This window comes from Oncorhynchus keta, chromosome 5, assembly GCF_023373465.1.
Source record: "Oncorhynchus keta strain PuntledgeMale-10-30-2019 chromosome 5, Oket_V2, whole genome shotgun sequence".
Lineage (NCBI taxonomy): Eukaryota > Metazoa > Chordata > Actinopteri > Salmoniformes > Salmonidae > Oncorhynchus > Oncorhynchus keta.
Genome location: NC_068425.1, coordinates 10,054,757 through 10,070,530, shown reverse-complemented (window position 1 = coordinate 10,070,530; position 15,774 = coordinate 10,054,757). Strand labels below are relative to the sequence as shown.

The 15,774-nt window shown below is 45.2% G+C and overlaps 1 pseudogene; it reads left to right on the top strand.

Annotated features, from left to right (window-relative positions):
• The window catches only part of LOC118384486 (voltage-dependent L-type calcium channel subunit beta-1-like), a 34,576-nt pseudogene that overhangs the window by 15,584 nt on the left and 3,218 nt on the right, over nucleotides 1–15,774 (top strand).

Here is a 15,774-nt window from a genome sequence, read left to right as displayed (position 1 = left end):
AGATGGACAGAACACACTACAGTACATATTATGGTCTAAACAGTGATGTACAGAACACACTACAGTACATATTATGGTCTAAACAGAGATGGACAGAACACACTACAGTACATATTATGGTCTAAACAGAGATGTACAGAACACACTACAGTACATATTATGGTCTAAACGGACATGGACAGAACACACTACAGTACATATTATGGTCTAAACGGAGATGGACAGAACACACTACAGTACATATTATGGTCTAAACGGAGATGGACAGAACACACTACAGTACATATTATGGTCTAAACAGAGATGTACAGAACACACTACAGTACATATTATGGTCTAAACAGAGATGGACAGAACACACTACAGTACATATTATGGTCTAAACGGAGATGGACAGAACACACTACAGTACATATTATGGTCTAAATAGAGATGTACAGAACACACTACAGTACATATTATGGTCTAAACGGAGATGGACAGAACACACTACAGTACATATTATGGTCTAATCGGAGATGGACAGAACACACTACAGTACATATTATGGTCTAAACAGAGATGTACAGAACACACTACAGTACATATTATGGTCTAAACAGAGATGTACAGAACACACTACAGTTCATATTATGGTCTAAACGGAGATGGACAGAACACACTACAGTACATATTATGGTCTAAACAGAGATGTACAGAACACACTACAGTACATATTATGATCTAAACAGAGATGAAGCAAAGCATAGGGAGATGGGAAAAGCCAGGCAGTGGAAAATAACATGTTGAGAGAAGGGACAGAGTGAAGGAGAGATAAAGCAGAGGGAGAGAGATCCCAGGGGAGGAAAAACACGGATTATCACGTTGGGCACAAGGCCTTGATTGTGTTATACCACAGAGATGAAACGGCATGAACATTTCATATCACGATTATAGTGACCAAAATGATCCCGGTTATCAGTATCCGGTTTTGTTGAAATGTGTTAAAAAAGTAATGATACACTGAAATCGTTTTATATTGAAAACCAACAAACAACAAATAAAATTAGCAGCACTATGCACTTTTTGTGTGTATAAATGTTAAAATAATAACATTAGCATTAAAGATGGCACCGTGTGGCCATGAGAGTTTAACGTTTCCCTAGTGCAGCTTTAAATGAACACAAAACAAACAAACAAATAAAATGAGCAGCACTCACTTTGTAGTGAGGCACGGCAACCTCCATCAGCCTCAGAAAGACAGGCCTCTCAATTTGAAATGGCATCATGTCCTTTGCAATGTAATATGACAGGCCTGCAGTGAGGTCTTGAGCATTTTTTTGACGTGGGTGCATGAGCCTGCCTTTTCAAATGCTCGAGTGTCTGTGTCACAACTGTAGATGAGGGACCAGTAGCATCACTGGGTTTGCCTGCTGCACGCCTGTAAACGAGGGAATAGCAAATGTATTTATTATTATTATTATTATTGGTGTTTTATTATAATTATTCACTTACACACACACACACACACACACACACACACACACACACACACACACACACACACACACACACACACACACACACACACACACACACACACACACACACACAGTCAATCTTCTGTGTTGCATTTGAGTGTATGCAATGACCTCATGCGCTATTGACATAAATACAAATTAATCTTAAGAAGACAGTTATAGTAATTGCAATGAGCCCAACAATTGACCTAAATACAGGAGTCTTGTATAGGATTCTATAATGTTTCTGCTGTTGGAACACTTTTACAACCCAAGTCGGCGTCTGCCGGATTTTTAAATTAACAAAATATGTTGATTGGGTGACTAAACTCAGCAAAGAAATAAACGTCCTCTCACTGTTAACTGCGTTTATTTTCAGCAAACTTAACATGTGTAAATGTTTGTATGAACATAACAAGATTCAACAACCGAGACATAAACTGAACAGGTTCCACAGACATATGACTAACAGAAATGGAATAATGTGTCCCTGAACAAAGGGGGGTCAAAATCAAAGTAAATCAGTATCTGGTGTGGCCACCAGCTGCATTAAGTACTACAGTGCATCTCCTCATGGACTGCACCAGATTTTCCCGTTCTTGCTGTTAGATGTTACCCCACTCTTCCACCAAGGCACCTGCAAGTTCCTGGACATTTCTGGGGGATGGACCTAGCCCTCACCCTCTGATCCAACAGGTCCCAGACATACTCAATGGGATTGAGATCTGGGCTCTTCTCTGGCCATGGCAGAAGACTGACATTCCTGTCTTGCAGGCAATCACGCACAGAACGAGCAGTATGGCTGGTCGCATTGTCATGCTGGAGGGTCATGTCAGGATGACCCTGCAGGAAGGGTACTACATGAGGGAGGAGGATGTCTTTCCTGTAACGCACAGCGTTGAGATTGCCTGCAATGACAACAAGCTCAGTCCGATGATGCTGTGACACACCGCCCCAGACCAAGACCGACACTCCACCTCCAAATTGATCCCGCTCCAGAGTACAGGCCTCTGTGTAATGCTCATTCCTTCAACGATAAACGCCAATCCGACCATCACCCCTGGTGAGACAAAAACACGGCTCGTCAGGGAAGAGCACTTTTTTCCAGTTCTGGCTGATCCAGCGACGGTGGGTTTGTACCCATAGGTGACGTTGTTACCGGTGATGTCTGGTGAGGACCTGCCTTACAACAGGCCTACAAGCCCTCAGTCCAGTCTCTCTCAGCCTATTGCGGACAGTCTATGCACTGATGGAGAGATTGTGCGTTCCTGGTGTAACTCAGGCAGTTGTTGCCATCCTGTACCTGTCCCGCAGGTGTGATGTACCGATCCTGTGCAGGTGTTGTTACACGTGGTCTGTCATTGTGGGGACGATCAGCTGTCCATCATGTCTCCCTGTAGCGCTGTCTTAGGCATCTTACAGTATGGACATTATCATTTATTGCCCTGGCCTCATCTGCAGTCCTCATGCCTCCTTGCAGCATGCCTAAGGCACGTTCACGCAGGTGAGCAGGGACCCTGGGCATCTTTCTTTTGGTGTTTTTCTGTAGAAAGGCCTCTTTAGTGTCCTAAGTTTTCATAACTGTGACCTTAATTGCCTACCGTCTGTAAATTGTTAGTGTCTTAATGACCGTTCCACAGGTGCATGTTCATTAATTGTTTATTGTTCATTGAACAAGCATGGAAAACAGTGTTTAAACCCTTTACAATGAAGATCTGTGAAGTTATTTGGATTTTTACGAATTATCTTTGGAAGACAGGGTACTGAAAAAGGGACGTTTCTTTTTTTGCATGAGTTTACATAACGTGTTATCGTGTGACAGTATTTACCTTGAGTTTTTCAAACTGTGGCAATGAAACACGGTTTTAATGATAATTAAAATTTGAAATGGTATACTAATAGTCGGGAATTTTACCTTGGTTTGTCATGAAACCGGTAACTGTTTCATCCCTAATTCCACACACACCTCTACAGTCAACTAATTTCTCTCCCCCATGTCTGTCTGTTGGTGTTTGTTATGGGGAGGTGTGTGTGTTGCTTGTGTGTGTGTGGTTCCAGTAATACTATTGCTGTCTTTATTGTCCTTACTGGCACAGGGGTTTTCTTCAAGGACGTGTGGTCATGCCATAGAATAAGCTTGTGTACACAAACACACACATGCACACGCTCGTACAAACATACAGCACACTAGAACAAATGACCCAGCTCCTTCTTTCCTTCTCTTTATACCTCCTATCTCTCTGCCCTCTTTCTTTCTCTCTCTCACACATAAACCCTCACTCACTCTCTCACTTCCTTACTCTGTCCCTGTGTGTGTGTGTGTGTGTGTGTTGCAGGGCTCTGCCGACTCCTACACCAGCCGGCCGTCAGACTCAGATGTGTCCCTGGAGGAGGACCCAGAGGCGCTGCGGAAGGAGGCAGACCTACAGGCCCTCGCCACCCTCGAGAAAGCAAAGGTCAGAGGTCACCATGGCCCTTCCCTGTGACCCTGTCCCTCTGTTATACAGTACAGCCGTACAGAACAGCACAGTCTTTAACCATTCACCCCGACCCTAAATATACACCTGACTATTCTCGCTAACAGTGTCCCCTCAATGTTTTAGGCACACGGTTAACACATATTATAATATATATTTCTATTCAATTAACAATCATTAACAGTCTTTGTGACATAATAGACATTGAGCGACATGAGTTTAGTATCTCATCCTATCTTGTCCACTCTGTCGCCCTCATGTCATTCTTATCCTCTATTCTCATTCTTTGTTCTGCCTTTTTCTTTTGCTCTCACCTCCCCAGACCAAACCAGTAGCCTTCGCTGTGCGGACGAATGTGGGCTACAACTCTGGGCCCAATGACGACGTCCCAGTGCAGGGCATGGCCATCTCCTTTGAAGCCAAAGACTTCCTACACATCAAAGAGGTACCAGAGCTGCGTAAACAACACTGGGCCTTCTTATTTCTTATTGTTAGATTGTTTCTGAAGATGAGTTAGTCCCCATACCATTGAGCTTTACGAAGACGGCGGGATATTGTTCAGTTATAGTGTGAACATCCGGTTCTATATATATATATATATATATCTGATTGATGTGTCGATAAGCAAGCTAAGATGGCGGCGGTGGTTGCCTTGGCAACAACAGCAGGGGCTCTGAGCGAGGGAGTAGAAGACTGGTGTGTGTATTATTGGGTGGTATTGAGGTGTTTGTCTGTCTGTGTGCTCTGTGCAGAAGTACAATAATGACTGGTGGATTGGGCGTCTGGTGAAGGAGGGCTGTGAGGTGGGGTTCATCCCCAGCCCAGTCAAACTGGAGAACACCCGGCTACTGCAGGAGCAGAAGATGAGACAGAACCGCCTCAGCTCCAGGTACTGGCTGCTGCCCACACCCACGTCCCCTGGCACACATCACCCTGTCACTTTACGGCAACATAGATCAGTTACCTATCGGCTCCGTCATATCAGAGCTGTTATCCAACAGGGTTGGGCTCAATTCGAATTGAAGGCAGTTCATTCAGAAAGTGATTTGAATTTGAAATAAGTAGCGTCTACTTTTCAGTTTATTGAGAAGTCATTGGAAATAAATGCCCTTTTTTAGATTATTCAATTGTCATTTTAGTTTACTTTCTAAATGGACTGCCTTCAATTCGAATTGAGCCAACCTTGTTATCCAATTAGCTTCCACAATGCATGCAACATAATACAGTACAATTATCACCAAATCAACAGTCACTACTTCACAATTAAAAATAGGAAAAGTTCCATTTATTTTCAATGACAATTTTTTTTTTCAGTCCAACCTCACTTTTCACCAGTAACCATCCACTCATTGTTCTCTCCTCCACCCTCTTACAGTAAATCTGGTGGCAGCTCCAGCCTGGACGTTGCCACTGGAACACGCAGGCCCACCCCTCCTGGCACAGGTAGGTCAGGGGTGGTGGGGGGGTGGGTGGTGGGGGGTCATCTTCACCTTTCGACTGGCTAGAAGAGACACACACACTACAGCACTGTGTGTGTGACTATAGATATAGCCCTCTGTCGCGGCCTGTCGATAATATTCTGTGTAGATTTTAACTGGATAGTTGGTGATCCATGATGAAACGGATATCTGCAGTGTGGAGGGATCGTCTCAGTGGGTGTGCTGCTGATACTGGAGTGAGATAGACAGAGAGAAGGAGAGGGGTCCTAGCAGGTCATTAGTATGGCTAACAGGACCAGCCTGAAATAGAGTGGAGGATATAGTGCTCCTCTCATTAAATCTGCTTGGCCAGACCAGGGAGGCATCCCAAAGGGCACCCTGTCCCCTACATCGTGCACTAGTTTTGACCAAAGCCTTATTGGCCCTTGTCAAAGGTAATGCACTTTAATAGGAATAGGGTCCGATTTGAGACTCAGCCCATACCTTATGTGTTAGCACTGCTGAGCAACAATGTAGTTCAGTTCAGTCATGCTGCTGGATAGACAGTACGGTTCACTGAGACGGAGGGAAATAAATAGACATAGAGACAGAAGGAAAGATTGATGGTGTGGAATTACAGAAATATATACACTACTGTTCAAAAGTTTGGGGTCACTTAAAAATATCCATGTTTTTGAAAGAGAAGCACATTTCCTTGTCCACTAAAATAACATCAAATTGATCAGAAATACAGTGTAGACATTGTTAATGTTGTAAATGACTATTATAGCTGGAAATGGCCACCTGATGACCAGGTGGCGAATCGCATCTCTGCATGTCTGGCAGACATATCAGTGTGGATGACGGATCACCACCTCAAGCTGAACCTCAGCAAGACGGAGCTCCTCTTCCTCCCGGGGAAGGACTGCCCGTTCCATGATCTCGCCATCACGGTTGACAACTCCATTGTGTCCTCCTCCCAGAGCGCTAAGAACCTTGGCGTGATCCTGGACAACACCCTGACGTTCTCAACTAACATCAGGCGGTGTCCCGTTCCTGTAGGTTCATGCTCTACAACATCCGCAGAGTACGACCCTGCCTCACACAGGAAGCGGCGCAGGTCCTAATCCAGGCACTTGTCATCTCCGTCTTGATTACTGCAACTCGCTGTTGGCTGGGCTCCCTGCCTGTGCCATTAAACCCCTACAACTCATCCAGAACGCCGCAGCCCGTCTGGTGTTCAAAGTTCTCTCACGTCACCCCGCTCCTCCGCTCTCTCCACTGGCTTCCAGTTGAAGCTCGCATCCGCTACAAGACCATGGTGCTCGCCTACGGAGCTGTGAGGGGAACGGCACCTCAGTACCTCCAGGCTCTGATCAGGCCCTACACCCAAACAAGGGCACTGCGTTCATCCACCTCTGGCCTGCTCGCCTCCCTACCACTGAGGAAGTACAGTTCCCGCTCAGCCCAGTCAAAACTGTTCGCTGCTCTGGCCCCCAATGGTGGAACAAACTCCCTCACGACGCCAGGACAGCGGAGTCAATCACCACCTTCCGGAGACACCTGAAACCCCACCTCTTCAAGGAATACCTAGGATAGGGTAAGTAAGGGTAAGTAATCCTTCTCACCCCCCTTCTCCCCCCAACAAGATTTAGATGCAAGTGGCTGTTCCACTGGTTGTCATAAGGTGTATGCACCAATTTGTAAGTCGCTCTGGATAAGAGCGTCTGCTAAATGACTTAAATGTAAATGTAAATGTAAAATGTAAAACACCAGTCTCAACGTCAACATTGGTGACTCCGTGACTCCGGGATGCTGGCCTTCTAGGCAGAGTTCCTCTATCCAGTGTCTGTGTTCTTTTGCCCATCTTAATCTTTTCCTTTTAGTGGCCAGTCTAAGATATGGCTTTTTCTTTGCAACTCTGCCTAGAAGGCCAGCATCCCGGATGCTGTTGACGTTGAGACTGGTGTTTTGCGAGTACTATTTAATGAAGCTTCCAGTTAACAGGTGTCTGTTTCTCAAACTAGACACTCTAATATACTTGTACTCTTGCTCAGATGTGCACTGGGGCCTCCCACTCCTCTTTCTATTCTGGTTAAAGCCAGTTTGTGCTGTTCTGTGAAGGGAGTAGTACACAGCGTTGTACGAGAACTTCAGTTTCTTGGCAATTTCTCGCATGGAAGAGCCTTTATTTCACAGAACAAGAATAGACTGACGACTTTCAGAAGAAATGTTTTTATTTCTGGCAATTTTGATCCTGTAATTGAAGTCACAAATGCTGATGCTCCAGATACTCAACTAGTTTGAAGAAGGCCAGTTTTATTGCTTCTTTAATCAGAACAACAGTTTTCTGCTGTGCTAACATAATTGCAAAAGGGTTTTCTAATGATAAATTATCCTTTTAAAATGATTAACTTGGATTAGCTAACACAACGTGCCATTGGAACACAAGAGTGATGGCTGCTGATAATGGACCTCTGTACGCCTATGTAGATATTCCATTAAAAATCAGCCATTTCCAGCCACAACAGTCATTTGCAACATAAAAAATGTCTACACTGTATTTCTGATCAATTTGATGTTATTTTAATGGATAAAAAAATGTGCTTTCTTTCAAAAACAAGAACATTTCTAAGTGACCCCAAACTTTTGAATGGTAGTGTACATGTTTGTATTAGATAAGAACTGCCTGGGAGTGAGTTCATTGAATTGAAGACAGACGGACTAGATCAGACACGTAGATTGACTGTAACTGGCGTTGTTTCTCCGTTGATGGATGACCTAACAATGATGGATGTGTTAAGTTAAAACACGACAGTTATAGTATGGTTCTCTGTATCAACCATATTTGTTATACCTGAACTGATATGCCAAACCCCTCTTCCTGCCTGGCTGTGCCGGCTTAAAACACCCTTACCCACATCCAAAACACAGAGCCCTCACCACCGTAACCAGTCCCAGCACAGAGCCAGCAAACCCCTCTTCCTGCCTGACTGTGCCGGCTTAAAACACCATTACCCACATCCAAAACACAGAGCCCTCACCACCGTAACCAGTCCCAGCACACACAAAACCCTCTTCCTGCCTGGCTGTGCCGGCTTAAAACACCATTACCCACATCCAAACACAGAGCCCTCACCACCGTAACCAGCTAATCCCAGCACACAGCAAACCCCTCTTCCTGCCTGGCTGTGCCAGCTTAAAACACCCCTACCCACACCCAAAACAGAGCCCTCACCACCGTAACCAGTCGCAGCACACACAAAACCCTCCTCAAGGCAGCTACACACCTTTTTCTGCCTCCACCTCCTAGCACCTCTTATTCTCTGCTCTCTCTCTGCTCTTTCTCTCTCTTTCTCTCATCTCCGCCACTTCTTCTTCAGCAGTGGATAGCTCTCTCTTCCACCTCCTTTCTCTCCACATCTCTCGCTTACTCACTGTTCTGTTTCGATCGCTGTTTTTCTGACCTGCTCATACACTGATTTCGTAGTCACCTATTGACTTTTTATTTCAGCACTGTTATTTCTGGTTCAGAACGCTGTCATTTCTCCCATTTCTAGATCTCAGATCGGAGTCTGTCCTACTCTCTGCTTTTGATTGCCTTGTCTTTTATTGATTACCTTTCTTATCATGCCTTTCTTGTCCTCCTTTTTCTCATCTCCACTTTTTCTTCCTCTTTCACTATTGCTCGATATTCTTTCTCTCTCTTTCTGTCATTCTCTGTCCTCTCGCTCTCTCTCTACCCCGCCCCACTCCTCAGCTCATGTGGACATGTCCACGATGGCTTTTGACTTTGACCCCCTGGACCTGGATGCTGAGGAGCCCCCTGAGCCCCAGGGTGACCCTCGCTCCCCCAAGGGCAGCGCAGGCAGCGTCACCTCCCCCCAGGGCCAAATCCACCGCCTGCCCTTCTTTAAGAAGGTAAAGCCCTCCAGGGGCCCCAGGCACTACGGCTGCTTCCCCTCCCCACCTCCCTTCAACCAACCCCCCTACTGCACGCAGCTATGGCCCAGTCCTAGGCTATAATAACCTTTGTCTGTCCCCACTAGCCCCTCCTACACCCCTCATCTCTGACTTACTGCCCTAAACTGACCCACCGTTCCCACCGCTAGCGAACGTCTGTCTGATTCCCTAATCCCGATTGGCCCCTCTGTCTCTGGTCACCATGGTAACGCCGAGTTATGTTTGCCTGTGCGTTTCTGCACTGATCAACCGGGGGAGGGGTTGAGCTAACGACGACCCTGAACATGTTCATACATTCACCGATGCAAAAGCAATGTATGAATATTCGCAGACGGTGCGACTCTAAACAATAAATGTCATTATTGATCAGACTACAATGGATGTGGTCTCCGCTGTCCTATTGAACAGCTCCACTCCCAATTCCCAACTAATCGTCACCTGTCAATAACAACACGTCCTCTGTCTTTTGTGCTTTTTGTCTCTTTTTGTCCCTTTTGCTCTGTCTTCTCGTGGGGGTTGTGTGAGGAATGGTACTGTAGGTGGTCCGGCTAAACAGAAACAGAAGTCGGTGAGTCGGTGCTGACCTTTAATTCACCTTTACCTTCTGTTCTGTCTCATCCTCCTCCTCTTCCTCTCTGTTGTCTCTCCATGTTTCTCAGTCTGCTCTCATGTCAGCTTATGCTAGAGAGAGTGGGAGGTGACTGGATTTGAACATTTCCTCATTTTTGGCAAGTTTTTCACTTATTCCCCAAGAAGAAGATTTCCGTGTTGCAGTTGTCCCCAGGGATATTGTGTTCCAAAATGATCAATTAAGAAATTCTGGGAAATTATAGGGAGGAACTGTAGGAAGGGAAATGTTAGTTCCACCCCCCAAAATGCCAGCAGGGCTTCCATTTGTCTCTCTCGTCGGAGCTGATTGGGTAAACACGGGCTGTCAGTATGCAGTCAGCTGATTGGGTAAACACGGGCTGTCAGTGTGCAGGCGTGTCATGGCCCCTGTCACACACGGTTCTGGTGAATGTTAATGCTCCCTGATGTGTTTTCATTCCCATTCTGGATGGCTGCTTTGAGTGACAGCCAATAGCCTATCATCAGCCCGCCTCGCTATCCCTCCCTATCTCAGAGCTGTCAACACAGCTTTGATCCCGTAGATACAGGAGACTGTGGAGGCAGAGGCACGCTTTGTCCTCCAATAGCAAAAACACTTTCTATAGATTACGTGAAAGTTCATGTTATTCAGAAGAAGCAACATAAATGGTGATCCACAGTACACCTCCCTCAGCACTGCCCCTATAGAGATGAGCACCGTTTGGAAAAGTTCTTAAGTGTATTTTTTAGATGTAGTGAATCGTAATGAGGTGAACTGCGTCCACTGCCTGGTTGTGGAGGTGTGGCTTTATGTAACGTAACGGAGCTTAGTGGAGGAGAGCTCTTCAAGCCTCTATGCTACTGCTCTCAGTGCACTAAAGTGCTGCATGGAATACAGAGGAGAAGGCGTGCTGAGAATACAGAGAGCTGACACCGAATACACACGAGCACCCTACAGGTGTAGGAACTTAATTGGATCCCTTTTTGTTACTGAGAATCTTGAAGCTCATTTGCATTTCCTGCAGCGTGATTTACATACATTTACTGAAAACCCACACTAGCACACCGTTATATTAACAGTATTGCACTTTTCATGCACACTACTTTTGGCCAGCTAATAGCCTAACCATGAATCAAACAACGTTATGGACTAAGCCTTCAAATGGGTCAAATGAAGAGCCTACATCTGTATTCTCCTTATGCCTTCCTATCTGTTAGTGGATAGACCTGTTCTCCTCTCACCTGTCATTCCAAAACAGGACGCTTTCTACAACAGAGCAGATGCTTATAGATGCGGTGTTGGGCAGATGAATCATGCTCCTCATGATTCATATTGATGGAATGTTAATGTATGCGTTTTGTTTTACTTGTTAGAATATTGATTGACCGTGTGTGGGTGTTTTGCGTAAGAGTGCATGTCATTTTCAATGTGATTTGAGTGTTTGAAGTAAGTGTCTTGAGAAATGTATGCTCAGTATGTTGGTTCAAAATGAGGTATCTTTTTGTAGGTTTAGTGTGTGCTTGTTGTCCGTTTTCTCTGGGCCTAAAAACCCATTTGGCTTGGTGTTTATCTGGCTTCTTGCTATACAGCAATTGGGGTCTACCACACAGATACAGTGGGGCAAAAAAGTATTTAGTCAGCCACCAATTGTGCAAGTTCTCCCACTTAAAAAGATGAGAGGCCTGTAATTTTCATCATGGGTACACTTCAACTATGAGAGACAAAATGAGAGAAAAAAATCCAGAAAATCACATTTTCTGACTGTTAATGAATTTATTTGCAAATTAGGGTGGAAAATAAGTATTTTCCTCTCTCATCTTTTTAAGTGGGAGAACTTGCACAATTGGTGGCTGACTAAGTACTTTTTTGCCCCACTGTACATACTGAGAGAGAGTTATCTTTGACTGGAACCACAGTCACGTATGCCTTTAGGCTGGACGAAAGCTCCTGTGAATTTTAAGATATCAATAATGGCTCTTACCATTCTCCATAGCTCATTCTGATCCAGTTGAATTATAATTTATTTCAGTTGCTATGACTGGGAGAGCAGACTTGAGAAATGGAAATGAGTGCTTTCGGTGAACATTTTTTGCGCTTGGTCTTGGTGCTTTTATCCTCTCCAAGAAAATAAATGGTCTCTGTCTGAAATGCTTTATATATATCATTCTGACTGTGCAGAGAGAAGGGAGAGTGTTGACATAATTTTGATTTATGTGTGTGTTTCTGTGGCTGTAGGTTGTGCAGCTCTGTACGTGTGCGTACAACGTGGCTATAGGTTGTGCGTCTCAGAGTATGCGTGAGCTCTGTTCGTGTGTATGTCTTTGTTCAGACACAGTGGTTATAGTGTCTCACCCCGCTCTTGGGGCTCTCCTGTCTGACTCAGATGGAGCATGTCCCCCCGTACGACGTGGTCCCCTCCATGAGACCCATCATTCTAGTGGGGCCGTCACTGAAGGGCTACGAGGTAAGGCTACTGTGTAGCTCAATCTCCCCAACTGTCTTCATGGTTTATTATACCGGTCATATCTCCACGCCTCGGTTGTTCTTCTTCTCCTTGTCTCCCACCAGGTGACTGACATGATGCAAAAGGCTCTCTTTGACTTTCTCAAGCACAAGTTTGAGGGCAGGTGAGTTTCAGGCCAGCCAGAGAACACGACTGAAATATTTTTACCATATTTAGTAAAGGTTGAAAACGTCTTCAACTTAGTATTTAGTTTAACCTGCTTTAAGACTTGTCCAGTTCTCAGCCCTGATTGGTTGATCGTGTTTCTTCCAGGATATCCATCACCCGGGTGACCGCAGACATCTCCCTTGCCAAGCGCTCGGTCCTCAACAACCCCAGTAAACACACCATCATCGAGCGCTCAAGCACCCGCTCCAGCCTGGGTAAGACAGGACCAGTAGGGCAAGACATCCTTGTACCTTTCTTGTACCTATAAGAAAACCATTGATCACAATAAGCGCCAGGACTGGCTCTGTGCCTTTCCAACACACACCCACGTGATCCATTTCAAAAAGCTTTGTTAGTTCATGTCTCTTATCATACGTTGGGCTATTGTGTTGTTACCTTTCACTATCAGTGTTGTCATATATCAATATTAGCTTGTGTAAGTATTTGATCCGGCTGATGACCTGCCTGACTCTAAATGAAATGCCAGTTTGTACTTGGACAATGACTGGTGTTTACCTGTCACCGAGTATTGGGATAAAGATATTTAAAAGTATTGTTTCTGTTGGTGATTGCTCCCTGGTCAGCAAAAGGTCAGGGAATATTGGATGTTAGCATCTATTGATAACATACAATAGGGAGCCTCATAGTCAATTGAATTGAATTACACAAATGTTTTTACTTAGGTCATCAATCCGTTCCTTTTGGCATAGATAGTGTTCGATATCAGTGAGTAGGGCTAAGCACAGGACAGCAAGGCCCCTCTAGAGGAGAGGCTAGCTGAGCAGAGAGGTGCAGTGTAGCCTGTCCATGGGAACCTGAAAGGGTTGTTCTACCCTTAAATACTCACTGCCCCTCTCTGATCTGGCCTCTTCTCTTTCTCCATCCTGTCTTTTCCTACCCTCCACCCACCTGTCCCTCTCTCCCACCTTCCCTCCACTCGCTCTGCGTCTCTCAGACGTACTGGGTACGTATGCTCTCAACCCCACGAGGAAGACAACCAAGAGCTTTTTTTCTCTGTTCTCCTCCCCTGTCTGTCTCTCACTACTCTCCTCATACACTCATACCTCATGCATCTGTCTGCCTGTCTGTTCCTCACACATGTTTGTGAAAGCCTGTTGCTTGCAGTAATAACAATTTGAACTAAGGCTTGGAAAGAGTAGACTAATTACACAGCAGAATGAGTGCTCGGTAGGTCTGGTGGCTCTAGGCTGCTCAGCTGAGCGTCTGCCTGCTGTCTGTCTGTCTGTCTGGGGTTATGGGGAAATGTGATAGCGGGCCTGGGGGGGGCAACTGTGATCAGGAAGGAGTGTACAGGGGAAGTTGATACTCCATCCCCCATTGCCTCCCACCCTGTGACCCAGAATTAGGGACCCGACTGTAAAGCAACATGTAACAACACTTTACCTACAAGGAGCCTGTATGCATACTGAAACTCAAGCACAATTAGACTTTCATATATTAATGTGTTTTATATACCGTACATCATTGTTTACTACCAATCTCTGATACAGGGATCACATTCTTCACAGAGATGCAGTGTAAATAGAGGGAATTTGGAGGTTAATAAAAGCTAGGACAGTTTATTAGGTTTTCATTATTTTAGGTAAAGTTAATTTCTCTTATCTCTCTGCGGAGCTTCTGGTCGCTGCCTTCCACCTGCAGGTTTAATTCCCTTTCTACTTCAGCCCTTCAGAGGGAGACCGTCTGAAGCCCGCAGCCCCTCTGCAAATGACCTGACCCCTGTTTATGTAATTGTAGCTGGGGTTGCTACCGGAAGCTCCACAGAGAGATAATGTAATTGTGGCTGGGGTTGCTACCAGAAGCTCCACAGAGAGATAATGTAATTGTGGCTGGAACACAGAGCTCCACAGAGAGATAATGTAATTGTGGCCCCTCCCTCCAAAGAAATTGTACAAAGAAATTGTACACACATCTGAGCGTATGATAAATGGGGACAGCCACACTGTTAAAACCATACAGGCTCTTCTAGGGTTTTGCTGAAGGAGAATAAGAGTGTACGAAGCCGAGAACATCCAAACAGACGTAATACGTTTTCTCTGCCTGATAGCTCTAACAGCGAATGCTATTTATTACACTTCATCACTTTCAGATGATTTTCTTCGTTGACATGTTCAGAACGGTATATCAAGTGCCACCACATGCATCTCATTCTTACAAGCCTCCTTCCCGAGTTTGAGTTGATGTAAAAAAGTTGTGTTCGAGACCATGTTTAACAGTGCATAACATCAGTTACTGCTCGTTGGAATGTGGCAACAGAATGAGAATGCCCTTATGTTCCATTTAGTGGTGTGTAAATGGAATATCTAATGAGATGGGTTATGTTTCAAAATGTTGACATGCATGATAGTGTTAACATGCCACGTTTGCATGTGTGTGTATGTATCCTGTTTATTTTGGTGTGTGTGTGTGTGTGAGAAATATGAGTTATCAAAGTGGCAATAGTCACACGGATCTCCCTGTATACTCCAGAAGGGATTTAAATGTGGACAGAATTGAGATTTGACAACCAATTCAATTTGTATACTCTGTGTGTTCAGACCTACTACAACCTGTTACTTATTGCATTTCCATGTTCTCTACCACATAGCGGAGGTGCAGAGTGAGATTGAGCGAATCTTTGAGCTGGCCCGCACCCTGCAGCTGGTTGCCCTAGACGCAGACACCATAAACCACCCCTCTCAGCTGGCTAAGACCTCCCTGGCTCCTATCATTGTCTACATCAAAATAGCCTCACCTAAGGTACCCCCTGAATTTGTGGTCGATTGACTTCCTCTATCACGTCCTACTGAAATGTCATGTATGTGACTGAAATGTCATGTATGTGACTGAAATGTCTGTGGATGTGACATCTCTGTCTGTGGATGTGACATCTCTGTCTGTGGATGTGACATCTCTGTCAGTGACCAGCGGTATGTTGTTGCCTGTTTCCCTTCAGGTCCTCCAGAGGCTCATTAAATCCCGGGGGAAGTCCCAGGCCAAACACCTGAATGTGCAGATGGTGGCAGCAGACAAGCTGGCCCAGTGCCCCCCTGTGAGTGTCTGTCTGTGGCCCTGGATTCCATGGCCGAAAGGCACATGTTCTTACATGCTGTTTGCCCTGAACAAATTAATTCACAATTACCAGTCTGAACAATGG